This window comes from Carassius auratus, chromosome 33, assembly GCF_003368295.1.
Source record: "Carassius auratus strain Wakin chromosome 33, ASM336829v1, whole genome shotgun sequence".
In the NCBI taxonomy this organism is placed as follows: domain Eukaryota; kingdom Metazoa; phylum Chordata; class Actinopteri; order Cypriniformes; family Cyprinidae; genus Carassius; species Carassius auratus.
The window spans coordinates 3,921,218-3,927,718 of NC_039275.1; the positions used below are offsets into that span (position 1 = coordinate 3,921,218).

The 6,501-nt window shown below is 34.7% G+C and overlaps 1 long non-coding RNA gene across 2 annotated transcripts; it reads right to left on the reverse strand.

Annotated features, from left to right (window-relative positions):
- Positions 1-2,534: 2,534 nt before the first annotated feature.
- On the reverse strand, positions 2,535-4,373 carry LOC113052849 (uncharacterized). 2 transcript variants are annotated; one of them, XR_003277122.1, is made up of 4 exons: positions 4,265-4,373; positions 3,853-3,917; positions 3,319-3,555; positions 2,535-3,252 (listed from the first exon to the last, which is right to left on the reverse strand). It is a non-coding gene; the product is annotated as an uncharacterized LOC113052849 (long non-coding RNA). The 2 variants fall into 2 exon arrangements; XR_003277123.1 differs by lacking the exon at positions 4,265-4,373 and adding an exon at positions 4,032-4,121.
- Positions 4,374-6,501: the final 2,128 nt, after the last annotated feature.

The following is a 6,501-nucleotide window of genomic DNA, read 5'->3' on the forward strand; positions in this document are numbered from 1 at the left end:
AGAAGCGATCAGTGATTACAGGAGATTAAGAGGTAATCATGTGAAATATTAGTCTTAACAATATTTTTCTAATTAGTTAATCACTTTTAAATGAAAGAAAAGAATATGATTTCAGCTGGTGCCTTGCAACTCCTGGTTTGTAAAAATATTATTTGGCATTTTATAAACTTCTCTGCAAACAAATTGACAATTTTTATTTATTTATTCATTTTTTTTATTTTATATATATATATTTTTATATTAGCCAATTTAGTTTTAAAGGGATTTTCTATTACATAATTCTGTCTGTACCTATTAGTTACTTTATCAATCAGTAATTTTTAAAAGTTGTTATATTTCACAATAATATATTATTTTTTTTGTTTTTATTTCTTCATAGTGACAAACTAGAGAGAAAGAATGGTGTTATTTGCATTGTTTGTCTGAAAAGTTTGACATATCAATAAACACTGATATGGAAATTACTAAAAAAAAATTATCCCTGTGTTTTTTAAATTGTATTTATTTATTTATTTTTATTATTATTTTCCTTTTTTCTGTAGTTTAACTGGTAGAGCTAAAAATTGCAAGATTGTAAATACATCTCCAAAAAACACACAAGTGATTAAATGTATACATTTAATACACTATAAATATATAAATATAATATTATTTTTTCATACAGTATATGCAAAAATGTTGAGCTTAAATATTGTACATTAATATTAGGGTAAAGAATGTGTATAATCGCAAATATGAGGCCCTTGTTTGAAAATAAATAACTGTAATCAACAAATCTATTGCTGAATCAGGTTTACCCCACAATGCAAATCCGTCATTTTAGTTTTATATTTAGTGGGTGAAAATAAATTCACCACAAGAACCCGGAAAAGCCTGTCATGAATGGCCGTATATGGACAAGTAAGGGTGTCGCTTCTGCTCAACTGGATTTTCATTGGCTTTGAAATCCACTTGGCACTCGAGGACTCGCTGTGACTGGACTTTCTTTTAGCCCAAATTAAAAAACGTTTAATGTTGCAAAGTAAATTTTGCTGCAATTATTACGTCAATAGTACCTTCAGTTAACAATGGTGCATTGCTATATTTTGTGAAATTACCTCTTTACCGAGATCCTAACCTTAAACCTGAACATAACTTAATTGAACTACAAAAAACAGCGCCATGACTTTCACTTTCCATCGATAGAATGGCTAAGGCTTATGGGCAATGTAGTTTAAAATGTTTAATAATGAAATTGTGAAAAATACTTCTTTTTTTAAACAAAGGGATATCTAAGCATGTTTATTGTGCAAAGTTATATGACATATGTGAGAGGCAGGCTGACATTTTTTATTTTACTAAGAGTACTTTTATAAACACATGTATAGCACTTTTCTATGAATGTTTGAAAGCTGTGCCAAACATTATTTAGTAAACATAGCATAATGAGTTGTCCTACCAATTTTCTTTTTGAAACTATAATCAGATTTTGATTTACAGCCATTTGGAATGTTAATTGTTTTGCTCTTCAAGGGGACTCTACTGGGCCCCTGGGGATGGAAGGGCAGGAAATGCACAGCTCTATTCTCATCATTGGCAACAAACTGTTGAGACACATTTTGTAGGTTGTCTTTTCAAAAGCATACCATTATGTAAGTTGGAAGTCATAGTTATCTTAGAATTAAGACACCAGAAAATCAACATAAGTGCCCATTTGGAAAGAGCTCAATTTATTTCATAAGATCAAGAGCAATAATACAGTGCTAATAGTAAACAAAGACAACAAATACATATTCTGACATTTCATCAGACAAGGCCAATGTGTCATTCAGTAAGACAATGTGTGACAGTGTGCAGTTTATGGTTCCATACAATTCATGCAATTTAAAGAATCATAATATAAAATACCTAATTCATAAATCTCTGTAAAGAATGTCTCATCTTTGTCCTGCTCAGGAGCTAGACATCAGTAATGTGCATGAACATCTTCATTATAATACAGAACAGGATTCATGTTGATCTTTCCTTGATTCATCACCTTCAGTTGTGCATGAAGTCCATGCAGTCTCTTCTAATGCAGCTCTTCATCTAACTGAATTTCATTAATATTACTAAATGTTCATGTCTTCATCAAAACAACCATGGTGATTATATGTGTTGTTTACAAAATTAAATGGTGTATCTACCAAAAAACCATCTCTAGTACAGAATATTCACCATACTTGATTATCCAACACCATACGCAATATTTTACTAGGATGCAGCATAAAGACAGATAAAGAAGCATATTAAGACAAATTATATTCAAGTGAAATAAAAATGGGTTACATTAAAACCATTTTATTTTAATCAGATGAAGAAACCCAGATGAAGGCATGGTGAAATGTCTTGAGCACCAAAGAATCACATCCAGTTTCCTTCTCATCATCAGAGCTCTCCTGGTTTTCTTCAAATCCATGTCTCTATCATGATCTTCTTCAATGTCATAAAACAATTTGCAATTGTTATCCAGCACAACAATACAACTGATGAACAAGTCATGTGACCAATTCAAATCAAATCATTTTATTATCACAATACCATGAATGCAAGTATACAGGTGGTAAAATGCTTTTCTGCAAACTGCAGCATGACAAGTACTGAATATATTTGCAACACATATACAGTATCAAAAATATAAACCGTATACATAAGAGCTCAATACAGGTAGAAAATATAGTGCAATACTATACTATACAGAGAGAACAAAATGAAAACAATTAACAACAATCACTGTATACTGTAGATATACCTCTGCCCACTGCTCCGGGTGTGTGTTCACAGTGTGTGTGTGTTCACTGCTCTGTGTGTGTGCACTTCGGATGGGTTAAATGCAGAGCACAAATTCTGAGTATGGGTCACCATACTTGACTGTATGTCACGTCACTTTCACTTTCAGTACAGTATGAATTAGTGCAAACAGAATATCAGGTTGCAGAATAATAGTGGAGTCAGAGTCCAGTCAGTGTAGCTGATAGAGTGCAGTGCACACAGTATGAGGCTGCTGGTGTGTGTATGTGTGTGTGTGTGTGTGTGTGTGTGTGTGTGTGTGTGTGGTGTTACTGGTACGAGTTCAGTTCAGTCTGATTGCCTGTTGAAGGAACTTGTTTTGCAGTCTGCTGGTGCTGGTTCTGTGATAATGTCTGTCTGATGGTGATGTTGAGAGCAATCCATGGCTCGTGTGGCTGGAGTCTCTGACGGTCCTCAACAAAAGAAAAACCTTGCGTAGATGTCCTGGAGAGACAAAATCATTGTGTCAATTATATATTATTATTATTTAGAATTGTGTAATGGACATACCATTGATTCCTGTGAAGGTTGTTGGAGGTATGGGCTCTCAGTTGTGAAGTTTCTTTTATGGCCGTAACATCTGTGCAGTCACACAGCTGTTTGGGAATTCAGTCTTCACAGTTTCAGGCTGCAGCGCTGCATTTGGTGACCATTGACTCCTCCATCTCTGGCCTCAGACCCGCTTCTCTTTAGTCTGGAGTGAAGACAAATGTTCTCAGTACCAGCTTTCCTTCTACTGCAGTCTTTCTGTACAAGTAGAAAATAATAAAAACAGTCATAACAAATCAGTTATGTATTGAAAACTCATAGTACATATGAAGACTTCAGATGCAAAGGCATCTAAGTTCCACCTGAAGTTTTCTTCTAAAATTCTTCTTAGAAGAACATTTCATACAGAACTTAAAGGCTTTTGCATCTGAAGTCTTCATATACAACACATCTCGTTCTTCATTTCTCCATCAACTGACTTCATCCTCCTTCAAAAACTGTAAGTCCATAAGAAAAATAGTTTTGGTGAATACAGGTGCAGGTGTCAGTACTCACCATATTCAGTCATTTTCTGCCCAAATTCCAGAAATGATGCCCTGATGATTTGGTTCATTCTAGGACTTATAAAAGATGTATATGTGAAAAAATGATAATTGCTGACTTGAATAGAGATCAACATCATATGCTGTACTAATGCATTGCTTGAATACAGACACATCAATGGGGATGAGCACCTTTTCACTCTTTTCTGTTTGGGCACAATAGAGCCATGTTCATTCCTCATCCCCAACAGGACTGATGTTCTTTGTGTTTTTGCTCTTCAGCTGTAAAACAAAAATATGCTATTAACCCATGTTTAATTACTATTGCTATTACATATGAATTAAGACAGATATAATTAAGTAAATTCACCAAAAGATTCAGGTTAGAGGATTAAATGAATATTGGATTACAATTTTCTACAAACCTTTCTTGAGAGGGCTGATCATGACAGGAACTTGCTGAGCCACACTAGTAGACATTCAGTTGACAAACCTGAAAGAGGCCATCATGCAACCATCCGCTCTGTTTGTACCTTACAACTAAGATGAAGACAAACAAGCAAAGAAAGGCAAAATCTTGCGTTTGAGTTTAACAAAATGAGAGGGAAGAAAGCTGTATCTTCAAGCTATATTATTCTCAATTATTTTCTACACTATAACATGCAGCAGGATTGTTGTAAGCCAGTTTAAAGACCTCTTCATACCAAGGATGAGTCCATACTTAATGACACAGAGGAACAACATCAGTGGAATATATTTTCCAGCTGATGAACATTAACAGCCAATCAAAATGCACATTTCAAAAGCTTGATCATTTAAAAGTGGCAGACATCAACGTCGCTGCAGTGTGATATTATAAACATAACTTTATCATTGGTTGATGTTGTTGTGGATGCTAAAATAGTTATTGTAGTTTACTATTCTTGGTGTGAACAGCCTTAATGATCTAATTTGGCCCAAATTAACTGAAAGACTGATGTGTCACATGACAAGTTACACAAGCATTTCCTGACTTGTTTTAAACAGACGTGTTCAATTAAAATCACATGGAAATAAAGGCAGAATGTGAGTTGCGGACAGATATCATGTACTGTTAGAACGGGTTAAGACGGTGCTAATAAAGAATACGTGGACTCAATATAACTTTAGGATATAACGCTCTGACTATCTAAAATGGACACAGTCTGCATGAGAGTGAGGCGATGGTCAATGACAGCAGGAGGAAAAGCTGGAGAGTACGCTTGTACAATATCATATGAATTTGCTGAAATTGTTTGAATTATTAATACTTTGACATAGCACAGGTTTGTACTGATGGGGTCGTGAGGTTTTAAAAAAAGTAAAAAACATAAAAATTCGGTGCAAAATGTAACTGCCAGTAAAGTTCTGTCGAGGTGCTCAGATCAACACAGACGTAACCTTCGGAAATATCTGCCCTAGCAGCTTTTGGTCTTCTCCGTAAACACACAAGATGGTCAAATTCATCCCTCTCCACAAACAAGGTTGACAGGCCCATGGTCTTCCTTTTCAGCTGGAATAAAGAAAAAGTACAAGTTGTTGTTGTTTAATACATACATGTTTAGACAGTGTGTTAGAAATGATCTGTGAACAAAATATTTGAAAGGAAGGACTATAGGAGGTTATAACATAAAGTAAGGATAAATTAATTAAAGTAAATCAGTTATAACTCATATCTTCAACATTACCTGTGTCGAACCTTTGAAGGACTCATCTTCACTGGAAACTTCTTCAAGTTGAGCTTCGAGTACAAGTTCCCTGTTAATACAAGAACTGATCAAAATCTGATTCTGAGCTGTGAAAATATGCCTGATGAACAAGAGAAAGAAAGAAAAATATGTGTGACTTATTTATGAATTACAGTTCAGAAAAATAGGAAAGGAAAATGAGAGAGAGAGAGAGAGAGAGAGAGAGAGAGAGAGAGAGAGAGAGAGAGAGAGAGAGAGCATCATAAAGAGCTGCTGGACACTGAATGTTGTTGTAGGAGCTGGAGATGTATGTGATATGAAGAAACTGCAAAACTGAAAAGAAAAAAAACACTGAATCACAATTACATTACAAAAAGGTATTAAAGGCATGGCAAATGTGTTACTTAACTAAAGAGTACACAATAAGCACAGTTACTGTGGTGAAAAGCATGGTAACGTGTTTATACTACAAATACCAAAGTAAAACTACAGTTATGACGGGAGATACATTGAGTTGTGGTTACTGAGGTTTTATAACACGTGACATGGTTCAGCGACATGTTACTATGGTAAAAACATGGTAAATGCGCGACTTTTACATGACCTCTTTCCACCACAGGCGAATTTCAAACGAATATCACAATGAAAACTAACTTTATAAAGCTGCAGATTTCGATTAAATGATTTGAACGTCAAACTGGTTTAATAGGACATACAGTGTCCAGTATCGATTTGAAAATAAAAACTCATATTATTCATAAACGATCGACTACTTTATGAGACGGGAGAAAACCTTACCTGTACATGTCTCGAAGTCATCTAAAATCCATATCATCAAAATCCACGAACATCTGGGAGAGTTTAAATCAAACATTCAAAACGCAAATAGCAAACATGTTAAAATAAACCCACAATGCATTTAGGCGAAAGTTCATTTATCATACCTCCTGTTGCCA